We start from the raw sequence: 26332 nt of genomic DNA on the forward strand, positions 1-26332 counted from the left end.
GAGAGGATCATATGCTTCCTGTTTTTTCTCTTGCTGAATTGATCAATCACATTGATTGCTTTACTAGTATTGAACCAGCCTTGCATCCCAGGGATAAATCCCACTTGGTCATGGTGAATAATCTTCTTAATGTATTGTTGGATCCTATTGGCTAGCATCTTGTTGAGAATTTTTGCATCCATGTTCATCAGGGATATTGGTCTATTATCTCCTTTTTGGTAGGGTCCTTGTCTGGTTTTGGAATTAAGGTGATGCTGTCCTCATAGAACAAGTTTGGAAGTACTCCATCTCTTTTTATCTTTCAGAGTAGCTTTAGTAGAATAGGTATGGTTTCTTCTTTAAACGTTTGATAGAATTCTCCAGGGAAGCCATCTGGCCCTGGACTTCTGGGTCTTGGGAGGTTTTTGATGACTGCTTCAAATTCCTCCCTGGTTATTGGCCTGTTCAGGTTTTCTATTTCTTCCTGCTCCAGTTTTGGTAGTTTGTGGTTTTCCAGAAATGCATCCATTTCTTCTAGATTGCCTAATTTATTGGCGTAAAGCTGCTCATAATAAGTTTTAAAAATCATTTGTATTTCCTTGGTATTGGTGGTGATGTCTCCTTTCTCATTCATGATTTTATTAATTTGAGTCTTTTCTCTATTCTTTCTAATAGGCTATCTAATGGTTTATTTATGTTATTAAGTCTTTCAAAGAAACAACTCCTGGTTTTGTTGATCTGTTCCACAGTTCTTCTGGTCTCAATTTCATTGAGTTCTGCTCGAATCTTTATTAACTCTCTTCTGCTGGGTGTAGGATCTATTTGCTGTTTTTTCTCCAGGTTCTTTAGGTGCAAGGTTAGCTTTTGTATTTGAGTTCTTTCCAGGTTTTGGATGGATGCTTGTATTGCGATGTATTTCCCCCTCAGGACTGCTTTTGTTGTATCCCAAAGATTTTGAACAGTTGTATCTTCATTCTCATTAGTTTCCATGAATCTTTTTGATTTTTCCATAATTTCCTGGTTGACCCTTTCATTTTTAGCAGGATGGCCCTTAACTTCCTTGGTTTTGAAATCTTTCCAACCTTCTTCTTGTGATTTAGTTCTAATTTCAAAGAATTATGGTCTGAAAATATGCAGGGTATGATCCCAATCTTTTGGTATCAGTTAAGACTGATTTGTGACCCAGTATGTGGTCTATTCTGAAGAAAGTTCCATGTGCACATGAGAAGAATGTGTATTCAGTTGCGTTTGGATGTAAAGTTCTGTAAATATCTGTGAACTCCATCAGTCCAGTGTGTCATTTAAAGCTCTTATTTCTTTGGAGATGCTGTGCTTTGACGATCTGTCATTTGCAGAAAGTGCTACATTCAAGTCACCAAGTATAAGTGTATTATTATCTAAGTATGTCTTAACTTTGATTATTAATTGATTGATATACTTGGCAGCTCCCACATTAGGGGCATAAGTATTCATGATTGTTTGGTCCTCTTTTGGATAGATCCTTTAAGTATGATATAGTGTCCCTCTTCATCTCTTACTACACTCTTTGGCATAAACTTTAATTTTTCTGATATAAGGATTTCTACCCCTGCTTTCTTTTGAGGACCATTTGAATGGTTCATGGTTCTCCAACCTTTTATTTTCAGGCTGTAGGTGTCCTTATGTCTAAAATGAGTCTCTTGTAGACAGCAAATAGATGGGTCTTGCTCTTTTATACAGTCTGAAACCCTGAGCCTTTTGATGGGGTCATTAAGCCCATTCACGTTCAGAGTTACTATTGACAGATATGAATTTAGTGTCATCATGATACCTATTCAGTCCCTGTTTTTGTGGATTGTTTCCTTGGACTTCCTCTTTCTTTTACAGAGTCCCCCTTAATATTTCTTGCAGAGCTGGTTTTGTGGTCCCATATTCTTTCGGTTTCTGCCTATCTTGGAAGCTCTTTATCTCTCCTTCTATTCTGAATGAGAGCCTTGCTGGATATAGTATTCTTGGCTGTAGGTTCTTCTCATTTAGGACCCTGAATATATCCTGCCAGCCCTTTCTGACCTGCCAGGTCTCTGTGGAGAGGTTTGCTGTTAATCTAATATTTCTCCCCATAAAAGTTAGAGATTTCTTGTCTCTTGCTGCTTTAAGGATCTTCTCTTTATCTTTGGAATATGCAAGCTTCAGTATTAAATGTCGAGGTGTTGAGCGGTTTTTTGATTTTGCGAGGAGGGGGGCCGAATCTCTATCTCCTGGATCTGAATGCCTGTTTCCCTCCCCAAGTTAGGGAAGTTCTCAGCTATGATTTGTTCAAATACACATTCTGGTCCCCTGTCCCTTTCGGCGCCCTTGGGAACACCAATTAAGCATAGATTTTTCCTTCTGAGGCTGTCATTTATTTCCCTTAATGTATCCTCTTGATCTTTTAATTGTTTGTCTCTTTTATCCCTCAGTTTCCTTCCTTGCCTTCAATGTGTCTTCTTTGTCACCCAGTTGTTCTTCTACCTCATTAACCCTGGTTGTTAGGACCTCCAGTTTGGATTGCATCTCATTTAATTGATTTTTAATTTCGGCCTGATTCGATCTAAATTGTGTAGTCATGAAGTCTCTTGTATCCTTTATGCTTTTCTCCAGAGCCACCAGTAGCTTTATAATTGTGCTTCTGAATTGGATTTCTGACATTGAATTATAATCCAAATTTTGTAATTCTATGGGAGAGAGGACTGTTTCTGATTCTTTCTTTTGAGGTGAGGTTTTCCTTGTATTCATTTTGCTCAGTGCAGAGTGGGCAAAAACAAGTTGTACTGGAAAAAGGAGAAAAAGAGAGAAAAAAAAAAGAAAAAGAAAGGGGTGGGACAAACAGAAAACAAAAAACAAGGGGGATTATCCTCTGATTCTATATACTGTAAATCCCTTGACTTCCCCTGGAATTTTCCAGCACTGTTTGGTCAATAACTTGCTTTTCCCCTGTCCTTCTAGCTGGTCTTCTGGGGGAGGGGCCTGCTGTGCTGATTCTCAGGTATGTGCACCTGGGGGAGTTTCCCAGCCCCCTTTCAGATGCACGGTTCAGTGGGAGCTGTTTATCCTATGAGGACCCTGCTCAGTCCCAGGGACAAGGTGACACCAGGAGGAACAACAACAGTGGCGGCAGCCAGCTCTCCAGCTCTGCAGTCAGCTCCCGCAGTAACTACTGCGGCTCTCAGTCTGCAGGGTCCTGGATGCTCTGGGGGTGGGGGGCGCCGATCTGCACAGCTTGGGGGACCGGCAGCAGGAGCATCCTCAGTGCCCTGTGTCCTCCCGGCCTCTGTCTGTCCCTGGGGGAGCGCCAGATCCTGGGCTCTGTCCCCCAGCACCCTGGGCTCTGGGGCCTGCACCGCTGGAATCGCCCTTCAGAGCTACACAGCTCCCTCCAGAGCGGTAACAACCACCAGAGCTGCTCCTGAGCCCGCCAGGGGTGCCCTCCAGCCCTTTTGGGAGCTCGGCCGTGATGTGTTGCCCGCTCTCCCCGGGTCGCTGGTCCTCTGTTAGTGTCCTTGGGAGCCTGAGGGCATCCCCACCCCTCCTGGGATCCTGCCCGAGCTCCCTGCGAGCACCTTTCCATCCTGGAAGATTGGTGAAGCTCCTGCGTTTCCAGGATGGGGCTCTCCTGTCCTGGGGGCTCTCGCCGGGGGCCCCTCCCCCTTGGATGCTTTTTTATTTCTTTTTTTTTTTTTCGTCTTCCTACCTTGATAGAAATGCAAACTCTTCTCACTGTAGCATTCCAGCTGTTCTCTCTTTAAATCCCAGGCCGAATTCATAGGTTTTCAGGATGATTTGAAAGTTATCTAGGTAATTTGGTGGGGACAGGTGACTTGGGGACCCTACTCTTCCACCATCTTGCCCCGCCCTTCTTCTCTCTTATGAATTTTAATGCAATAGTTCTCAACAAAAGTATTAGCAAATTGAATTAAAAAATTTGTAAAAAGAATTTTATATAGCCCACTGGATTTTTCCCAGAAATGTAAGGATGATTTAATATTTAAAATCAATCAACAAAGCAGGCCATGTTAATAGGCTAAAATAGGAATTAAAAACAAAAAAATTGACAAAAATCCAACATCCATACATTATAAAAATTCTCAGTGAGGTAGGAATACAAGGGAACTGCCTGAACATAATAGGAGCATCTAAAGAAACCTACAGTTGATATGATTGAATCACGATAACATGAATGTTGTTCCCCTAATATCAGGAGCAAGGCAAGAGTATCTGTTGTCAACACTCTTATTCAATGCATCACTAAACGTTTTAGCCATTGCAGTAAGAGGAGGAAAGAAGAAACATACAGAATGAAAAAGAAGAAATAAAGCTGCCTCTAGGAGCAGATGACATGATTGTCTTCATAGAGAATCTCAAGAAATAAATACCTACCTAAATACCTAAATACCTAAATCACAAAAATAAATACCTATAAATAAGAACTGAGTTTAGCAAGGGTGCAGGATACAATAGCAACACAAAACTATCTGTCACATTTCTCCTGACTAAAAAGGGGAATGGAGAAACTGCAATTAAAAATGTAAGACTAAAAAAAAAAAAAATGTAAAACTAGGGGAACCTCAGTGGCTCAGTCAGTTGAGAATCAGACTCTTGGTTTCAGCGCAGGTTACGATTTCATGGGTCTTGGGATTGAGCCCTTCTTTGGGCTCCCAGCTCAGTGGGGAGTCTACTTAGATTCTTTCCCTCTGCCTGTGTCCCCACTTGTATGCTTATCTCTAAAATAAATAAGTAAATCTTTAAAATAATAAATAAGTAAATGTAAAACCATTTACATTCACACCAAAGAAAATGAAGTGCTTGGGTATAAACTCAACAAAAAATGTAAAGGATCTGAATACTGAAAATTAAAAATGTTGATAAAAGAATCAAAGAAGACCTAAATAAATGAGAGATGTACCATATTAATAGATTAAAAGACTCAATATAATAAAGATAATTTCTCTCCAAATTAATTTAATATGTTTTCCATTAGCATCCCAGCAAGGTTTTTGTAGATGTAGACAGTATTATTCATTTATATGAATAAGTACAAACCTCAGAATAGCTAAAAACAATCATGAAAAATAAAATGGGAGAAAAAATGTATACAATATTAAGATTTAATATATAGCTACAGTAATGTAGACAGTATGGTACTAGTGGAAAGGCAGAAATATAGAGTAGTAAATCAAAATTAAAAACTCAGAAATACAGGGATCCTTGGGTGGCTCAGTGGTTGAGCATCTGCCTTCAGCCTGGGGCATGATCCTGGGGTCCCAGGTTTAGGTCCCACATCGGGCTCCCTGAGTGGAGCCTGCTTCTCCCTCTGCCTGTGTCTCTGCCTCTCTCTCTCTCTCTCTCTCTCTGTGTACGTCTCTCATGAATAAATACAATCTTAAAAAAAATTAAAAGAAATTAAAAAAATAAAAACTCAGAAATACACCCTTATAAAGATGTTAAACTAATTTTTGACAAAAATTTTGTGTTTTCTTGGCAAATGCAATTCAACTGAAGAAATATATTCCTAATAATGGTGTGGGAACATCCATAGGCAAAAATGTAAACTTTGACCTTGACCTCATATTGTATGCAAAAATAAACTTGAAGTGGATCACAGATATAAGTTAAAACTATTTAATTTTTATTTTATTTTTTTTAAAGATTTTATTTATTTATTCATGAGAGATACACACACAGAGAGGCAGAGACACGGCAGAGGGGGAGAAGCAGGCTCCCCTCAAGGAGCCCAATGTAGGACTCCTCTATCTCAGACTCTGGGATCACACCCTGAGCCAAAGGCACTCAACCACCGAGCCACCCAGGCATTCCAAAACTCTACAATTTTTAGAAAAAACACAGAATTTTATCTTTGTGTATGGTGTAAGAGAATGGTCCAGTTTCGTTCTTCTGCATGTGGCTGTCCAATTTTCCCAACACCATTTATTGAAGATCATCCTCCTTCCAGTGAATATTCTTTCCTGCTTTGTCGAATATTGGTTGACCATAGAGTTGAGGGCCCATTTCTGGGTTCTGTATTCTGTTCCTTTGATCTATGTGTCTGTTTCTGTGCCAGTAGCACACTGTCTTGATGATCACAGCTTTGTAACACAGCTTGAAATCTGGCATTGTGATGCTCCCAGCATTGGTTTTCTTTTTCAATATTCCTCTGGCTATTCAGAGTCTCTTTCTGATTCCATACAAATGTTAAGATTATTTGTTCCAACTCTGTGAAGAAAGTCTATGGTATTTTGATAGGGATTGCATGGAATGTGTAAATTGCCCTGGGGAGCATAGAGATTTTCACAATATTAATTCTTCCAATCCATGAGCATGGAATGTTTTTCCATCTCTTTGTTTGTGTCTTCCTCAATTTCTTTCAGAAGTGGTCTGTAGTTTTTAGGATATAGATCCTTAACCTCTTTGGTAGGCTTATTCCTAGGTATTTTATGGTTTGGGGTAAATTGTAAATGGAATTGATTCCTTAATTTCTCTTTCTTCAGCGTCATTGTTAGTGTGGAGAAATGCCACTGATTTGTGTGCATTGATTTTGTATCTTGCCACATTGCTGAATTGCTGTATGAGTTCTAGCAATCTTGGGGTAGAGTCTTTTGGGTTTTCTCTATACAGTATCATGCAATGTGGAGAAAGGGCAACTTTCTTGCACTGTTGGTGGGAAGGCAAACTTGTACAGGCACTCTGGAAAACAGCGTGTAGGTTCCTCAAGAAGTTAAAAATAACGCTGCCCTATGACCCAGCAATTGCACTACTGGGTGTTTACCCCAAAGATACTGATGTAGTGAAATGTCAGAACACCTGCACCCCAATGTTCATAGCAGCAATGTCCACAATAGCCAAACTGTGGAAGAAGCCGTGATGCCCTTCCACAAATGAATGGGTAAAGACAATGTGGTCTATATATACAATGGAATATTACTCAGCCATCAGAAAGGATGAGTACCCACCATCTGCTTCAACATAGATGGAACTGGAGGGTATCATGCTGAGTGAAATAAGTCTATTGAAAAGGACAATCATCATGTGGTTTCACTCATACATGGAATATAAGAAATAGTGAAATGGATTATAAGGGAAAGGAGGGGAACTGAGTGGGAAAAAATAGAGAGGGAGACAAACCATGAGAGACTTCCAACTCTGGGAAGCAAGCAAACGGTTGAGGAAGGGGAGGTAGGTGGGGGATAAGGTAACTGGGTGAAGGGCATTGAGTAGGGCACTTGATGGGATGAGCACTGGGTGTTATACTATATGTTGGCAAATTGAATTTAAATTTAAAAAAGTAAAAAAAGAAAACTATAAAGAATAAAATAAAGGTATAACTATTGCCTGAAAAAAAGAAGAGATAGCCTTGGTTTGCAATTGAAAAACAAATATTCACAACCACCTTAATGGTACCCATGTATGCCCTGGCTCTTCAAGAAAAGTCCTGTTTTTTTTGTAATTTTACACATTTCAATAAAAATCATTTGTCAAATGTTTAAGTAAAAAAAAAAAAAGAAGGAAATAAAAAACATAGGAGGAAATATTTAGGATCTAGGTCTAGAAAAGACATCTTAGGCATTAAAAGCATAATGGATAAAGAAGATGTGGTTTATGTATACAATGGAATATTACTCAGCTATTAGAAATGACAAATACCCACCATTTGCTTCAACGTGGATGGAACTGGAGGGTATTATGCTGAGTGAAGTAAGTCAGTCGGAGAAGGACAAACATTATATGTTCTCATTCATTTGGGGAATATAAATAATAGTGAAAGGGAATATAAGGGAAGGGAGAAGAAATGTGTGGGAAATATCAGAAAGGGAGACAGAACGTAAAGACTGCTAACTCTGGGAAACGAACTAGGGGTGGTAGAAGGGGAGGAGGGCGGGGGGTGGGAGTGAATGGGTGACGGGCACTGGGGGTTATTCTGTATGTTAGTAAATTGAACACCAATAAAAAATTTAAAAAAAAAGCACAATGCATAGAAGAAAAAAATTAAAAATTTGTCCCCATCAAAATTAAAATATTTTTCTCTGCAAAAAGACCTGTGAAAGAGATGGAAAAACAAGCTACAGACTGGGAGAAAATTCTTGTAAAACATATTCAACAAAGGATCAGTATCTAGAATATGTAAAGAACTCTTAAAAACACAACAGTAATAAAACCAACCCAATTTGCATACAGGCAGATATAAACAGACATTTCACTGAAGATGATATACAGATAGAAAATAAGCACACACACAAAATATTTAATATCACTGTCTATTGGGGAAATGCAAAATGAAACTACATTAAGATATCACTGTACAACTATCATAATGGCTAAAACAAAAAAGTGACAATACTAAATGCTGACAAGGATGGAGAGAAACTAGATCACTCCATTGTTGGAAGGAACGAAAACTGGAACAGCTACTCTGGTAAGCCCTTTGGTAGTTTTCATTTAGCAAATATACAATTACCATTGAACCCAGCAATTGCATTCTTGGGCATTTATTCCATAAGATGAAAACATAAAAAAACTAAGGTAAGAATGCTGAAAATAACTCTATACCCATAAATTTGGCAACTTAGATGAAAAGGATCAATTGTTGAAAGGCACAAAGTACCAAAAGTCACACAAGATGTAAATAAACCAAATAATTTCATATCCATTAAAGGAAGTAATTTAAAAAATTTTTGTAACAGAAAGTTTTTATCTCCAAAGAAAAAAAAAGTCCAAGTCCAGAAGCTTCCACAGATGAATTTTAATGAACATTTTAAGGCAGAAATAATATTAATTCTATAAAATATCTTCCAGAAAATAAAAGACTGGGAACACTTTCCACCCTTGACAAAGAGGCCAGATACTACTAATATCCTTTTGGGCATAGACACAAAAATCCTCAACAAAATATTTGCAAATCAAAGTCAGACAGTATGAAAAGGTATAATACATCACAACCAAGTAAGATTCACCCCAGGAATGTAAATTTGGTTCAATATTCAAAAATCAATCAATATAATTATCCATATTAACAGAATAAAAGAAAGAAACCATACGATCATCTCAGACAATGCAGAAACACATTATAAGCTCCAACTATCCAGATAGCATCAATCCCAAGATGATTGACATCAGGAACCAGTAGAATGAGTTTTTGTCTCTTGCAAGCCCCGGGTCCTTCCTGGCAGCACCTGCTGCTGACAAGTAAAAGAAGCAAAAAGATGTGGCTACATAATGATGTGATTTATTTTTTACACTTATCTGACTCTAGTCCTAGGAAAGGCAAGAGTACCTTGTACCCATGAGTTCCCCTGAGTCTGCAGGCAAATGTAATCCTTTGACACATATTTCAAATCATCTCTCACTTCCCCTTTTTTTTTTGTTTGTTTTTTGTTTTTTGTTTTTTTACATTATCAAGCTCCCTCAAATTCCTTCCCCTATGATAAAATTTCTTAGCTCTGGTTGGCTCTGCTTCAACTTCAGTTTCTCTTATTTGCACACAGTCTTTCAGTTATGATATTATGAGCATAAGGAAGAAACCAAAATCAGGACAACTGAGATAAAGAGGCAGGTCTTGGTCTTGAATGGACCTTCAGTTCTACTTGGTAAAAGTTGTACTGTGGACTTTACTCGTTTCACTGTCATGGACATAATAATATTAATTTTTTGTACTTTCTTCTCCTGAATTTGTTGAAATTACTGACTTCCCACATTCTCAATCTCTTCCCAAACTCTTTTGTATTAAGGAATCACCTTTTCATAAAGCCAAGCCTTCTGGTCCTTCTGAAGCCAAAGGTTAAAATAGCACTTGATGGGATGAGCTCTTGGGTGATATTTTATATGTTGGCAAATTGAACACCAATAAAAATAAATTTAAAAAAAAGCCATACTCTGCATGTCTCTAGAGGTTGCATTCCTGACAGTGAATTTCTTCTTTGAAGTGGCTTTGCTATCTGGAGAGACTGCCGATTTTCCAAGCCATCCAATCCTTCTCATTTCTTGCTTGGCAGGTCTTCCCTCAATTTCTCTCACTCTCCTCACCTTTCACTATAAACAGCAAGATGAAAATAAGGCTGTACCTTTAATACCAAGCTTGAGGATCTTCTCAGTTAAATGACCAAGCTTGTCTTTTACAAGTTCTGTTTTCTTCATAACTGCCAAACACAATTTCACTAAGCTCTTTGCCAATACATGACAGGGCTCCTCTTCCTCTAGTTTCCAAGCACATTTCCTCACTCTCTTCTGAGCCTTTATGTGCAGCATTCCCGAGCCTGCTCTGTGTATTCCCACCAGCAGCATAACATGCATATTTTTATCAATATGTGATGCTTAGGCATCCTCTGAGGGAACGTGGGGGTTTTGTACAAAGGTTTTCATCTCCTCTAAGTCCTTGCTACCAGAATCCTTAACATCCATATCTCTGTTAATAGTTTGTCCAAGGCAGTCAAGGTTTTTACTAATATTAGGCTTCTCGAGATCCCTCCAGCTTCTGGCCACTGCCTGATTTCAAAGCGGCATTCACATTTTTAGGTATTTCTTTCAGAAGCACCCCACTTCCAGGGACTGAAATCTGTATTTATTTTTGTTGTTGTTGTTGTTGTTGCTGAGGTGACATATTCACAAGTGTAGCATCCGATGGCGAGTGTTGGGGGTCATGGAAACCAAAATGCTGCCTGTTGCACCACTCCTAGTAAGATCCAAGTGAGAGCCCTGAATATACAATTGTAATTATTCAAAGCCAATCTGAGATGCAGAAAGGAGGAAGAGAGTGGTGCAGCACTTTTTAAATGGCACACAGGGGTACCCACTGATGTCTGTAACCCATCATGGTGCTCACAGAAACAGAGACTACTCAGTGGGATCTCAAACTCAAACATTAGAAGGAAGAGTGGAAAAACCACTCATTGATTATACCAAAAGAAGTGAATTACACTGGGTACGCATCTTCATTCCAAAGAAGAACTTAAAGTGGCAGGAGAATGAATGATTAGCTTTCTTCCTTCCTATTGCTCCCTGTAAAACACATATGCATGCTTGTGCACACATGTCTACCTTATACACACACACATCTCTGCAAACCACTACATTTACAGGACTTTTTTACACTTCAGATGAGTCTATTAGTTTCCAATAAACATACTTGCCATCTATATTTGGATCTCATCACCCTAATGAAAGGATTGCTGAATACTTTGCAGCCAATTACCACGTGCAAGATAAATGCATGTATTTATTCATTCTCAATAGTGATGATTAAGAGGGAGTCATTTTGCCATAGTCTAGCAGATATTTAAAATATAAATGAACTCACTGCAGGAGAGAATACTTTCCTCCCAGCCCAACCTGAGGACAGTGCCATGCTAGACAGAGCTTTTTTGTCCAGTCCTATTAGCATGAAATTACTCTTCTATTCTTTTAAATACCACCGTGAGGATGAGATAAAGCAAGTACAGATACTTCTCAAAAAGGGGGGGGGGGCTGCCTCTCTTTGTTTTCATTTGAGAATCCCAACCCCTCCCATCTATCCACCATTCTGGATTTTCTTATCTAATAGTTTGTTTCTTTATTGCAATGTCGATATATGCATTTGATGTTATTTCTCTACAGCAGAAGAAACACATTCATACTGAAAAAATATGTCTCAAGAAATCTACTTTTGAAGTTCTCTACTGAGAGAGAGATTTTAAGCAGTGATGTGTAGTTATGGAAATATGCCATCTGTCACCTTATCTTTCTTGAGGCCTCTTGACAATTCCCATTTAGGACAAAAAAAGTCCCCCTTTTGTGACATGACCATTCTTTATTTGATCTAAATGGATGTATCAAAAATGAGTAGGGGCACCTGGGTGGCTCAGTGGGTTGAGCGTCTGTCTGTCTTTGGCTCAGGTCATGATCCCAGAGTCCTGGGATCGAGTCCTGGGATCGAGCCTGCAGGAAGCCTGCTTCTCCCTCTGCCAATGTCTCTGCCTCTCTCTGTGTGGTCTCTCATGAATAAATAAATCTTAAAAAAAAACACACCTTATGACCAAATATAAGGTATTTTAAATGCTTACAAATATGTAAACATTTGTATATTAAAATCAAACATGCATATAATAGTATTTATTTAAATTAAATAAGTTATTATTTATTAAGTTCAACACAAAACAGTTAACAAACCAAATAATTATAACACCAATGAAAAGTTCCAGTTTCTCCCTCATTTAGACCCAAGGTATTGTCTGGACCTTCTTCAAGCTCACCCTTAACATGGCTGCTGGGGAAGCAGAAGCATACAGGAAGGTGTGTAACCTATATGACCTCAAATGTCTTTTTGCAATATGAGAACCACAATCTCAGGACTAGAAGCAGCACCTGATATGGGCCTCATCAGTGTCTGCTTACAGACCTCAACCCAAAGCCAGTGTCTTTTGTTTATATTAGAAATATGTTTAGTAATGTAATAGTGGGAACAATTTTTCTTCAGAGATTTCCATTTTAACAGCCTTTTGAACTTAAACCCTATCTTCCTCATTTCCTTTTTTTCCATATTCCTCATTTCTATTCTGTGTTAGAAATTCAAATAATTTATCTCACTGGTGGCAAATGAACATGTTGTATCTTCTGCTGAACTTGCTTTGAGAAGAGGAAGATGTAGAGGCTTTAAGCACTTGCCTTAGGAGCAGCCAAGGAACTTACTAATTCTCTCCAAGATTTTCTGCTAACACATTTCCTCCTACCCATTTTTTTTTTTTTTATTATAAACCTCAAGCTTCTAATTTCCCAAACAAAACCACCTGGTGTCACTCACCTCATTGTGATGTAAGTGTTGAGAGCAGCCTTCCCCATGAACAGCCGAACAAAACATAAGTAAATTGATACTTATTTTAGGAGTCACAGAACAAGATGCAGTTGTATGCCCAATTTAATCAAACTATAATTCCTCTTCACAGTTTCTATGTTATCTGCAAGTGGCACCTATCATGGTCTCTTTGTAACAAATGGAGCCATGATTCTTCTGCAGGGACATAGCCCTGGCATTGCCACAGTGCTCCACATCAGCAATCTCTGGGTAGGGATTCATCCTTATTATGTGATTTGAAATTTTAATAGATTTCATCCTTATGTCACATCCACCATTGCCATTGCTGTTCTTTCTAACAGGCAGGAAGGTATTGTCATTTTAAAAATAGGGAAGTTGAGGCTCAGAAAAGCTAAGTGCCTACCCAGGGTCAAATGTATGTTCATAGTTAATGTAGTAACATTCAAGGATACAGAGATAGTGTTTAAAGACCCAGCTATATGATTGGTATATAGTAATTATATAGTATAATATATAACTTATATATAAATATTACATATTTTAAATTAATATAGTATATGCTAATGTCAATATAGTAAATATGACATATTAATATATAACATATATAAATATCTGGTAAAATATTTATGTATTAAGTGTATATTAAGTTTATTAAATATTCAATATGTTTATAATCATAAAATAATAATATGTTAATTATTAATATAATATATTGATATGTGTTATACATATTAAATATGATATTTAATCATTATATTTTCCATATATAATACAATATAATATAAAATGTAACTAGGAGATGCTTGGGTGGCTCAGTGAGTTAAACATCTGCCTTCAGTTCAGGTCATGATCCCAGGGTGTGTGATCAAGGTTCATGGGCTCTCTGCTCAGCAGGGAGCCTGCTTCTCCTTCTACCTCTGCCTGCTGCTCCTCCCACTGTTCTCTCTCTCTCTCTCTGTCAAATAAATAAATAAAATCTTAAAAATATATGTATAAAATGTAACTCTATATGATATAATAAAGATAATATAAAGGTATCATATTATATATTGGCACATAAATTTACATATAAGAAAATATAGATTACATATAAATGCATATTATGTATAATATATAATTACTATATATTAAATAAAAGTATTCATTTCATATTAGTATAACATGATAAATTATGTTAATATAACCTAAAAACATAATTTCACTTATTCATAAGTATGTATTAATTGTTAAAACATAAGTAATATAATTATTAACTATAAAATATTAATTACATTAGTGCATAATCTGTTAATATACAATCTATTAATACATTAATTAATGTATACATTATTATTCTCTGAAAACAACAAAACCACATGAGTAGAGATAAGGGGTCTCACATATTCTGTGGCCTATCATGGTTTCAGCCATGTGATGCTCCTGAGCATCTGTGAATGGGTGATGCAGAGTTCTTGTTGACTGGAGGCTGACAGAGGGAAGGAGTGCCAGGCTGAAGTCTAAAAGGTTTTGATCAGATGGAAGGGGGCAATTTGCATGTGCAGAGGTGAAATCCTCAGCATATGAAGCACTGCAATACAAAAGCCCAAGATTAAGTCCTCTTTACTTTTTACCTTAAATTTGGAATCTTTTGTTCTTATGATGTTTAATATTCTTTTCTTTCTTTTTATATTATCTTGAAATTTTAAAATAACTGTTATAGGCTAAATTGTGTACCCCCCTCCTGAAATTCATATGTTGAAGTCCTAAGTCCCAGTACCTCAGAAAGTGACTGATTTGGAGATAGAATCTTTCAATGAGGTGCTTGAGTTAAAATGAGGTCATTAGGATAAGCCCTAACCAATTTGTGATGGAGGTTATTATAGGAAGAGATCAGAACCCAGATGCATACAGAGGAGAGACCATGTGAGACACACAGAGATGCTGTCTTCAAGACAAGGAGAGAGGCTCCAGAAGAAACCAACAAGCTAAAACCTCAATCTCAGACTTCCAGCATCCAGAATTGTGAGCATATAAATTTCTGTTGTTTAAGTCACCTGGTCTGTGGTACTTTGTTACAGCAACCTTAGCAAATTAATACAATGATCATAATTGATCTAACATCCTTACAAATATGTAATGTAGAGATTGGACTCAATTTGCATAATTTAGTACTTAGTAATTATTTGATGATGAAGATGAGAATTGTGAATATAAATATTCAGTAATGTTTTTATCATTGATATGCCTAGATATCTACATCGCTGTTATATCTGAACAGATAAAATCTAAGCGTAAAGCAAAGTAGAGTGGCACCATACTTTAATAGAATAAGAAGGTCAGGGTTGGGTCCTAGATCTGCTAACAATTTACAGTAGATCTTGCGTGGATCTTTTCTACCCTGGACCTCTTTTTTTTTTTTTTTTTGCAGAAAAATGAGTGTTTGAATCTCTCCTACCTCAGGGTAAATGCTTTAAGTGAAAAATGACTTTCAAATCTCACCATTGTTATTATCCTAAAACCCAAAGAAAAAGACCATCACTTAAAGACTCATATTCTGGCACTAATCACCTCTTCTGGATTGATTTGTTACTTGAATCTCATATTCTGTAATCTGAAATATGTCTTGCCTCACCAACAAGAATATAACTTCTTTGAGAGGAATAGATGAATCTTATATTAATTTGCATCTCCTCCTGCATCTACTACTATTCTGTAATCATACTAGAAGTCTGACAAATGTCTATGTAATTAATTAGAGGATATTTCATGTGTGTGTGTATGTGTAGTAATAGTTTGGATTTTTTAAAAGATTTTATTTATTCATGAGATACACAGAAAGAGAGAGGCAGAGATCCAGGAAGAGGGAGAAGCAGGCTCCATGCAGGGAGCCCAACGTGGGATTCGATCCTGGGACTCCAGGATCATGCCCTGAGGCTGAAGGCAGATGCGCTTAAACACTGAGCAACCCAGGAATCCCTAGTCTGAATTGTTTTGTTGAAGAAACTGAAATGAAACTAACTTGAGTCAAGAAGGGAACTATTGGCTAATAAAGCTAAGAGGTCCCAGAGCCAGAGCACCAGTGTCATCAGGATTCCATCTTGCTTTTATCAACACATCTACTCTCTGTTAGCTTTAGTCTTTGGAAGGTCTGCCACAGGGTTATAAACCATATACCCTATCTTAGGAAAATATCCAAAAGAGAATTTTAATAAAAGATAAAAGTAGAAGAAAATAGACATCTTAAGATAGCGGAAATGATAAGAAAAACAAGTGGATGAGAGACAGTGGATGAGCTGCATCCTATTAGCCCCTGCCCATTTTTAGGAGTTTAAGTACTGGGGAGCCTCCAGGCTCCTTACCCTGCCCCACAGCCTAGTCTAGCCTAGTCTCACCAGTACACAGGTAAGAGTATGGCAGAGCTGGGACTGGGGAGTATCTCCTTATTAACATATCCAGAGATAAAATCAACAAGTCTCTTTTTCAGAGAACACTGGGTTAAGAAGAAGATTCATCTTTGACTTGACAGAAAGTAGTTTATACTCACAATGGTTGGGGTTTAGCATTCACAGTGAGAAAATCCACTTGAGCTTCCTGAACTGAAAGCTGGGGACAGGGCACAGATCTGCCTCTCTGGTCTTCTGTTTGCCCACAGAGTGATTTGCATTGAGAAGAATGGGAGTGGTGGGAACCATTGGAGCATGTCTACAAACCACCACACCATCAAAAATTAAAGCTGACTCTAGTGTTTCATCAGCTTCAGCCAAAAAAACATGGGTTTGCAGAGCTATGGCCTCCTGACAGCACAGAGCTCAGAGGAAATGGGCCGAAGGTGGAAGCCAAGATCCACTTAGAGGGTCCATAGGGACAGCCAGAGTGCTACCTGAATCTCCTCAAGCCAAGTGCCACATGGGGGACTGAGCCAGCATCTGCCCAGAAGAAGGAGCGAGTGCAAAATAGGAAAGACAGAGCCTGGCAGTGGTTACCAAGCACTGGAATGAGCATTAGCCACTAGGAACAGCTGGAGCAGGAACCTCAAGCTGAAAGGAAGAATGTTTGACTCAGAGAGAGTGTCCTGTGCACTGTTCCTCAGGATGCTGCTCCAAATTCTCCCCTTCCATCAGGCTCCTGGTCACAGGAGGATTGGAAGACTAGCACCAAATTCCCCTCTGAGCCCACCAACATCACCCCAATTCCTAAAACTCCCATGGTACTATGGTCTCAAGCCCACGCCCTTACCTGTTCCATTCTCTCTCTCAGGCCATACCCACAACTCTAACCTGTCCTACTGGTTCTTCATTGCCTGCCACCCTGCATACCAGGAAGCCCAGACAACAAATCTGCTCCTCAGAGTGAACTAAGATGGCTCTCTAGCTTCTACTCTTGGAGAGCTAGCTTCCTGCTCTCCTTTTTGTGCCTGACCACTCCACTCACAGCCTTTTAGATACCTTACTTCTTCAGCAATGCCATCTGCTCATCTCAGTTCAGCTGAAGCCTTGCTTTTCGTTTGCCCCTGGTCCTGGTTTGAAGCAGGCTGGATATGTAATCCAAGAATGCCTTCTATTTGGTATCTCCATAGCCTCAAGGAAGATATTCATGAGTACCAAAACCCTGATTAGCACTGGAGGGGCCTCTTTAGGAGTGGTTATCACAGCTTCTCTTCCTGAGAGGGGGTATTCAGACAGCCCTGGTCAACTGTCTTCCCTCTACACCTCTGCCCATGCTGTTCCTGTGTCCAAAACACCATTGGCAGGTTTCTGTGTCCCTTCACTACTGTTTAAACACTAAAGACCTCATCCAGGGACCCAGTTTCTGATCCCAAGGAACATTCAATTCTACTTCACTTGACCACTTCTATTGCACATGACAGCCTGCCACGCTGCTGCAGCTGTGTATGTGTGTGTGGAGGGGGCATATGTGTCTGATTTTATAAACAAAGCAATTGGTATTATGGGCTTCAAAATTGTGCTTTCAGGTAGAAGTGAGTTGTATGTCTACCTGAACACATAATTATTATGAAGCCCATAACATCAATTACTTTGTTTATATTATATCAATTTGGTAAATTGAATCTTAATTGATCTATTCTTGATTCTTAATTTATTTAAGGGATGTCTGTCTGAATGACCTATCACAGCAGTGTAAGAATTCTGCCTGCAAGCAAAAGGGGCAGCAGAGAAGTAGTAAAGATCCCCTGTGTCTAGTGTTCTCTGCATGTCAGGCATTCAGTGCTCCATGGGTGTTAACCCACTGCATCCCTAGTCAACTTCATGGGATAGCTACTATTATCACCCTTAGTTTGCACATAAGGAAAATGAGGCAAAGAGAAGCCACATAACTTCCCCAAAGTCAAGCCAGCACCCACATTTTCAGCCACTTTGTGCCATTTACCATCAGATGATCAGCCATGTTCTGGGCTCAGAGCTGGTACAGCAAGGACAAAGCATCAGAAGGCCTCCTCCTTGGTCCTCCAAGAAATACTAACTTCCCCAGGAAGTGAAGTGCTCGAGGGTTCTGTGCCTCTAACCCTCTCTTCTATGTGTATAAGGAATTTTTAATCTCTTAGTTACTAATAAGCCTAGGAAAGATATAAAATGCTGCCAATCGTGCTTGCTGAACTCAAGGTATTAATAGGGTGATTAGCAAAGTGGAAGCCAAGAGGGCTCACTTCTTTTTTGACTACATAGAATCCTATGTGCAACCCATAGAGTCCCATGGAGGAACTAAGCCTCCTTTTAACAGCCAGTACCAGCTTTCCAGCCATGTGAGTGTCTGCCTTTGAAATGGATTCCCCAGCCCAGTCAAGCCTTTGGATCATGCAGCCCCAGCTGGCAGCCTGATTGCAACCCCATGGGAGTCCCTGAGTGACAGGTACCCAGTCAAGCTTCACTGGGATCCTGATCCAGAGAAACTATGCAAGTTAGTAACTGTTTGTTGTGTTCGGATGCTAAATTTGGGGTAACTAAAACTGATAGTAAGATTTCGTATTTGCATGTAAAATTTCCTGCATTAGATTTTGGATTCCTTAAAATGATCATTTAGGTTCATCATGTTGCATCTAGCACAGTTTCTAAAACCTGATACATTTCTCAAATGTTCATTGCATCCATAAATAAATGAATGGATTTCTGATCAACTTCAGGGCTAATTCTATTCAGCACAAATTTATTAAGAACCTAATTGAAGTCAGGTATTGAACTAAATTCTGAGACCTGTCTGAGTTGGGGTCCTCAGAAGTCAACTATGAGATAAGGCTATGAGCATGTGTAGAGTCATCCCAACCAAGGCTCGTTGCTGGGTTCTCTCTCACAACTCCCCACACACTTCTCTGGTTGAAGGCTGCTTCAGGGTATCTACACCCTGCCATTCCTGGCTTGTCCCATGAGTGAATGAGTCCAACTCCACTCCCAACATGAGAACACAAGTGCTCGGGCAGAGAACCTCAGGCACATGCAGTACATAGCCTTTGGCATAGGCAGGGCACCAGTAGCATCTTCCATTGAATAAAGTCTAAGACAAATGCCTAAATATTTAGGAGCTCAGACTATAGTAAAAAGAATGTCTAATTATAGTACAATATTAGCAGTAAATAATAAAAATAAGTTGCTAAGCTATGAATGTTCTTACTGCCTAGAGGGTTGTAGAAGCCTTCACAAGGAGGTGACATAAGAACCAGGACTTCGAAGTGAGTGAGAATTTTCCTGAAAGATAAAGCAGGGACAGTGTGCTGGGAGGAAGGCACAGTACATACAAAGGCATCAAAGTGACAGTGCACATCATGTGTCACAGAATGGGAAATGCCTACTGGTATCTCACATCCCAGTTGTGGGAGCCAGCAAGAAAGGATAAGTTTGCAACTAAGGTCTCCTTAGCTATGGAGATATTTCTTGATGACAGATGTACTATCACTAGCAGGAAATCTAAACACCACAAGGATTAGAGTCTATATTCCTGATACTCCCAACTTTCCCAACACTCCCAATATTCCCCCAAATTTCCAACATTACCAAGACTCTCGATATTCCCAAGTCTCCCAATAATCACCAAATTTTCAACATTTTCAACACTCTCAACACCCCTGCTATTCTGACAACCCCAACACTCCCTGCATGTCTGACAATTCAGTGCTCCCAGGAAGCAGCATCTCACGCCAGATGAGATCCTGCCCTACGAAGTTTAAATAAGGCAGGGAGTAGCCCTTGCTGCGATGAATAAGGATTGAGGTCTTTCCTGCCTGTTTTGTGACTACTGGGCAACTGAAACCCTTGCCTATATTTAGAGATTGTTAAAGACAAAACGTTTGCATCCCACTAAAATTCATATGTTGAAGCTGTAACCCCCAATGTGATGGTGTTAGGAAGTGAAGCCTTTGGAGGGTGATTAGGTTTAGATGAAGTCATGAGAGTGGAGCCTCCATAATGGATTAGAGACACCTAAGAAGAGATACCACAGAGCTTGCTTTTTTTTTTTTTTTTTTTGCCCTGTGAGGACACAGTGAGAAAGAGGCCATCTGCAAGCCAAGAAGCAGGTCCTAACCAGAACCTGGCATGTTGGCACTCTAATTTTGGAGTTCTAGCCTCCATAGCTGTGAGAAATAAATGTTTATTGTTTAAGCTACCCAGTGTACAGTATTTTGTTATGACAGCCTAAGCTGCCTTATAGAGACTGTGTTAGAATATTATTCTTAGAGAGGCAGAGACTTGCTTTTAATGGCAGGAGCCAGGAGGGTTCAGATATTCCTGTTCACTAATCTCAGATGCTAGAATACAGGCTGTGACCTGGACCCGTGGCATGCAAGTGTGCAGAGAACATAAAAGTGCAGGGGCAGTTTTCAGGTGACAGTGATACCTGAGGACCTCAAACATCATCATGGCCCTTTGCTAGAGTGGGGACACCTGAGGTAATAATAAATGGGGGCCTGGTTCAGGCCTCTCACAGGGGAGGGCATTGCTAGAACTATGTGACTAAGACACGTAAAGTACTCCTGGCACACAGTCATCATTTCAGTTCATAGCTATTGTTGCTATTTCATTTTTTGCTGGTGATTTGTGGGCTTCCCAATAGGAATCCCTTCCCACATAGGATGGATGGTTTTGATCTAACAGCGTTCTTCTTAACCAAAGCTTTGCTTTCATAGATATTTCTTTCTGAACTACCACACTCATGCCAAGCTGCACACCAAAGGAGGTGAATTGCTATCACCTATTCCTTTACATAAGATCATTCCTTATTTGGAGTTTTATAGATACAGAAGAAAAATTGTTCCCAACATTATTATTGTTATTTGAAAGTCTAATGGATTTATTATTTTTGTGTATGTTTTTGTCTAGGAATAAAAAAAAAAAACATGGCAATTTTGTATGTCTTTGTTTTTTGGTAGTTTCCATAGCAGTAAAATATTCACTCAATAATGACATTTACAACTTTTCAACTTCAGGTAGGATTACATCTATTTGCACTTTAAATCCTTGGCAATAAAGCTTTCTTCCACCTATATCTCTGTTTTATTACGTGCTTAAAATTTGCTCTAAAAGATAAATAAAATGGAGTAGCAGGATATGAATCTAGAAGTTTTCAAGAAATGCTGATTTATGTTCATATGACATGATTAGTTTTTAAGCCCCCTTCCACTGATGGCAGAAATGAAATTTTAGTCTGACTGGCTACACACAGACTCTCTCTCTCTCTCTCTCTCCCTCTCTCTCTCTCTCTCTTCATGTGTGTGTGCTTCTTACTACAGATTATGGCTGTATTTTATATGGTCCCTTTGTGCCATGGCCTTAAAAGTGGGTGGGGATGGGTATCTGTTCTCTGATGTGTCATCTTCAATCTGCCATCCCCTGAGAGGTGCATCTTCATAGCTAGTCTCTGGTGTGTGCAGGCTGCTGGTTACCTTTCACTTATGAATGCAGGGCTCCTTCATCCAACCTTCTCCCAGATACTTTAGGCTACTCTTAGGGTCCTAGAAGTAGCCCCTTGAAGCCTTTGCCATTCTGGAGCTTCAGGAAGTTGGTGTAAGTTCAGTGCTCTTCTGTGCTACTCCTGACATCTACTTCTCAGGCAAATCTAGAGTAAAAGGGAATTCTGTGATGCCATATGTATTCAATAGCCTATGTAACCACAGAGCCAGGACCATGTCTATGATGGGTGGGAGTAAGGCACTCAGAATTCTTCCAAGCAAGTGGGGTCCTCTATATTCCTAGATTCCCTGAGTCGTCTGGATTCTTCCCTACCCTCTGGTCATCTCTACTCGTTTTCTCTGCCAGGGCTCTGACTTCTTGGGCAGTGCCCTGGGATCTTGCTCAGGGTCTCATGACTCTACATTTCCCCCTTTTCCTCTCTAGTTTCTTCTATTCTCTCCAGTCCATGAAAACTTGATCTCCTATTCAGGATGAGAAAAACTAAATCAAAATGGGCACATTATTGTTTGTCAGGGCCTGAATTTAGATACTCAAAATGCTTTCATCTCATACTATAGTTTCAGACATGATTTTCAAAAAAATCCAGTTTTGAGATGTTAAAAGTAGATTGTATAATGCAAACTAACTCTCTCTCTCTCTCTCTCTCTCTCTCTCTCTCCCTCTCTTCCCCCACCCTCCCTCTGTGTTCCCACCCTGTATGGTACATACAATGTACCCTGGCTGATGCCTCAGTGGGGGTAAGGCTAAAGGACGCTTGGAAGTACTGTGGGAAAAGAATTTGTTGTTTCTCTATCAAAATACTACCCCGCTGCACATATAAATATTTGAACACCACCTGCAAAGGATTTTTGCACCTATCAGATTCATTAGTGGTGCTAATAATGGCTGAGTTGTGAATTGTTGAAGATCACAGGCTAGGGTACCTTAAGAGACCAGGTTTCACCAGGAGCTGTGGGAGAAGCCTGTAGTATGGTCTGCGGAGTGCTCAATCCTGACATCCAGTGTTGTGGCAGTGGCCCTGAGGACTCCTCTAGCAGCATGGATCTGTGTGGAGGAAAATGGGGAGACTTGGAAACATTTGGCTTGGGGATTTAATCACACAGCATGAGTACATTCCTCATTTGTCTCCCTTCTTATCCTGTCATAACATAAAGGAAAAAATGGGCACAGTGGAGGCTGAAGGGCATTCTAGGGGCTTCCTTTCTCTGGCCACTCTCCATATAGGGCTTCAGAGACTGCTGTGGACAGGGCTGGGTACACAGCTGATTTACCTGGATCCAGGTCTTCTTAATATCCTTACTCTGTCCACATAAATGCAGCCCTCAGCGCTCCACTCCCTTTAAATAAAGATATCAATATTGATCCCTTTTCCCTCGCATTCCTTCAGAACTATGCTGATATAATAATTTAAGCTGGATTGTTTCTAGTTTAACTACCACTGCTCCAGGCTGGAATTGCATTTTCCCCTTGGAATGTGTGGAGTTTACTTACCTTACCTAAGGAAGGAATTTCTACTGCAGTTGGGAAGGGGGGGGAGGTGTTTTGGCCTCTGCCCTCAAGTCACACACCACTGCTCCTCTGTGCTTTTTTCAGGCTGGCACTGGATGGCCCAAATCACCATGCTTCTTCCTAAAAGAGGAAGAGAAAAATACAGAAGGTGGGTGCTAATGAGCTAGGTTTGAAGGTATCTGGGCTGACAAAGTCTGATATTTGGAAGGAATATATAAGAGCAAGAAATGTGTGGATGAAGTTATGAAATTTGGGAAATATCACAAGTATTCTAATATTTTAGAATATTAAAAACAAACAAACAAAAACCTGGATCCAAAATGTGAGTTTTCAGAGGCACAGCATTCTCATCTCTCTGGGATATTATGTGTGACCATGTGTGCCTCACACACTAATCTGGTTGTTACAAAACACCATGGAACCCTCTCAGTCCTTCAGGGTTTCCTCTCTTTTCCATCTGGGGCTTTCAAGTTGGGCTCAAGGATGCTCTTAGGAATAGTGTCCATACTGGTTCTTGCAACAGAAAATGCCACTTTTAGAAGCCCTATTCTGTACTCACCTATCCCAAGAAACCTGGGCCATCACTGTTCAGTAGGGACCCTCATCAAAGAAAGAAAAATGGTTTCCAAACACAAAAGTTCCCAAAAGATGTGATGGGCATTTTTCTTGGAATTTGGAGGGATGGTTGAATTATTAAATAAGATGTTGGTGCTAGTTCTGTGTAGTCAAGAGATCTGAACTGATGAGAGAGTCAAATATCCTCAATCCACAAAATGTTGGATTTGGGGAAGGACTGCAGAAATCTTTGATTCTGACTCTTTTTTGTGGTGTTGAGGACTGCAGTATTCCGGTTGGGCTGCTGTAACAAAGTACTGTAGACCAAGTGGCTTAAACAACATTTATTTTCTCACAGTTCTGGAGGCTAGGAGTCCAACATTGAGGTGTCAGCAGAGCTGTTTCTCCTGAGGCCTCTTTGGCTTGTCTCTCCTTGGTCATCTTCTCACTGTGTACTCATATGGCCTTTCCCCTGTGTCTTCCCCACTGGTATTTCTCCCTCTTCTTATAAGGACACCAGTTACATTGGATTAGGGTCCTACCCTATGATCTCATTTAACTTTAATTACCTTTTACCTCATTTAACTTTAATTACCCTTTAAATGTGCTATACCCTAATATAACCAGATAGGGATTAGGGTTTCAAAATAGGGGAGGGGGAGGACAGTGTAGTATATAGCAAGGACCCATTCTGCTACTTCATGACTTAAAACAAGAAAGCATTACATTATCTGCTGGCTCCAAAATAATCAAGGGTATGAAAATAATAAGTTAGATGATACAGTGAAAAGTATTCAGGAATGAAATTGGACATATCAGGATTGAATCAGGTCTCTGTAATCCACTGGTTGAGACAATGCAAGTCACTTTGCTTCCTTGAGTCTCTATTTCTTCATTTGGAAAACAGGGGAAAAGATATATATCCTTCATGGATGAGAGTATTAGAAATCTTGTTGGTAAAATGAGTACTCACAAAAGGATAGATGTTATTGTGAACCATTGGCATCATTCTGAACACTCCATGGGATCCCAAAGTTCAGTTAGGCCCTTGGTCCCTCTGTGAGAAGCATTTATCTGGAGGATTCCTGCACATTGTGCTATGGGACCATGCAACAACCCTGGATACACCATATTTGACAGTGAGCCTAAGGCCAGACACACTCAGGAACTTGATGTAACACTACTTCTCCCATGATAACATTATGGAAATTTTCTGTGGGATCCTGAATGAATATCTGACTTCCCATGAGGACTGGATCTGCTGCTGAGCATGCACCTCAAACCTCACCATATCTACCAATATTCTAACACAAACTTTTTCACATGTGATCTTCTGAACAAGCTCTTTCTGTATCTTACAATATGGAAAAGTTTTTATTAAAAAGAAATAGATAGATAGATACCTTTCATAATAATGAACAGGACTACATGTGGGACTTCCTCAAGATTGTAAACTAGAACATGGATTTTACAGTTACATTGAAATTCCTATCACTGTAGGAATGTTCTACCAAGTTCTGGGGTCAAGGAAAGGGCTGAGGAAGGAGGCCAAGCAGAAAAGGGGAAGCTGGGGTGACTGATCACAATGACAAAGGAGGCCAAACAACGGGACAGGGAGAACTATCTCTGGAAATAAAAATTGTTAACTTAAGTGTCCAAATAAAATACAGCAAAAGGGTTTTATGTTTGAAACAACTACTTAAAAAATAGATAAATGAAACAATGGTTTTATGTCACTTGACAGAGACAACAAAGGATAGTGATCCCTCAGAGACGGGAAATCAAAGAGCAACCTCTACAATTGCCTTGGGTTTCCTGATTACAACACAGAGTGGTAGAACTAAGGCAGAGCCCAGAAGATGGCTTGAATGGAGGAGACAAAACTGAGATTCCAGAACAAGGCATGTAGAGTAAAGCAACAGAGTACCAGAGGTGAGAGAGCTGCAAAAAGCCCTTGAGTGGTCTGCAGAATATAATCAAGGCACATATGTGAAGAAACTACCAGAGGCTGTAGAAAAAGTCTCTTAAAAGGATCAGAGGGAACAGTGCCTGCACTCACATTGGCCAAAAATCATATCTGTACTGTACTGGTGGAAAATTTATAAGGTATTGGGTACTGTTGGAAAATTTATAAGGTATTGGGTAGAATGCTAGGAACAGACTTGCATCACTTATAGGTGATAATTAGCCCTTTATTGAACACTAGATCCTATCTAGCAAATCTTAAAAGCAGAACCCTAAAGGATCAAACTGTTTCTATGTAACCTAATGGCAAACTGAACTCAAGAATATTTGTAGGGGTGAGGCATGTAGGTGGCTCAGTTGGTTAGATGCCTGCCTTTGGCTCAGGTCAGGATCCAGCGTCCTGGGATTGAGCCCTCATGAGGCTCCTTGCTCGGTGGGGAGTCTGCTTCTCCCCCTCCTGCTTTTGCTTCTGCTCTCTCTCTGTCAAATGAATAACTAAAGTCTTTTAAAAAAAAGAATATTTGTAAGGGCACCTAGTTGGCTCAGTCAGTAGAGCATGTGATTCTTGATCTCATGTTTATGAGTTCAAGTTCTACATTAGGCATGAAGCCTACTTTAAAAAATATATATTTGT

At 39.6% G+C, this 26332-nt stretch overlaps 1 long non-coding RNA gene across 4 annotated transcripts in view; it reads right to left on the reverse strand.

The window, feature by feature from the left end:
- LOC119871186 overlaps positions 1–26332 on the reverse strand; it is a 178480-nt gene that overhangs the window by 125970 nt on the left and 26178 nt on the right. For 2 of the 4 annotated variants that reach the window (XR_005356898.1, XR_005356897.1), the window contains exons 2-3: positions 23161–23298; positions 22593–22713 (exon numbers count right to left, since the gene is read on the reverse strand). This is a non-coding gene — a long non-coding RNA (uncharacterized LOC119871186). Of the gene's footprint in view, positions 1–14151; positions 14340–21641; positions 21815–22592; positions 22714–23160; positions 23299–26332 lie in introns of all 4 variants that reach the window. The other 2 variants (XR_005356896.1, XR_005356895.1) reach the window with 2 other exon arrangements.

The sequence above is a fragment of the Canis lupus genome, chromosome 3 (genome assembly GCF_011100685.1).
Source record: "Canis lupus familiaris isolate Mischka breed German Shepherd chromosome 3, alternate assembly UU_Cfam_GSD_1.0, whole genome shotgun sequence".
NCBI classification, from domain to species: Eukaryota; Metazoa; Chordata; class Mammalia; order Carnivora; family Canidae; genus Canis; species Canis lupus.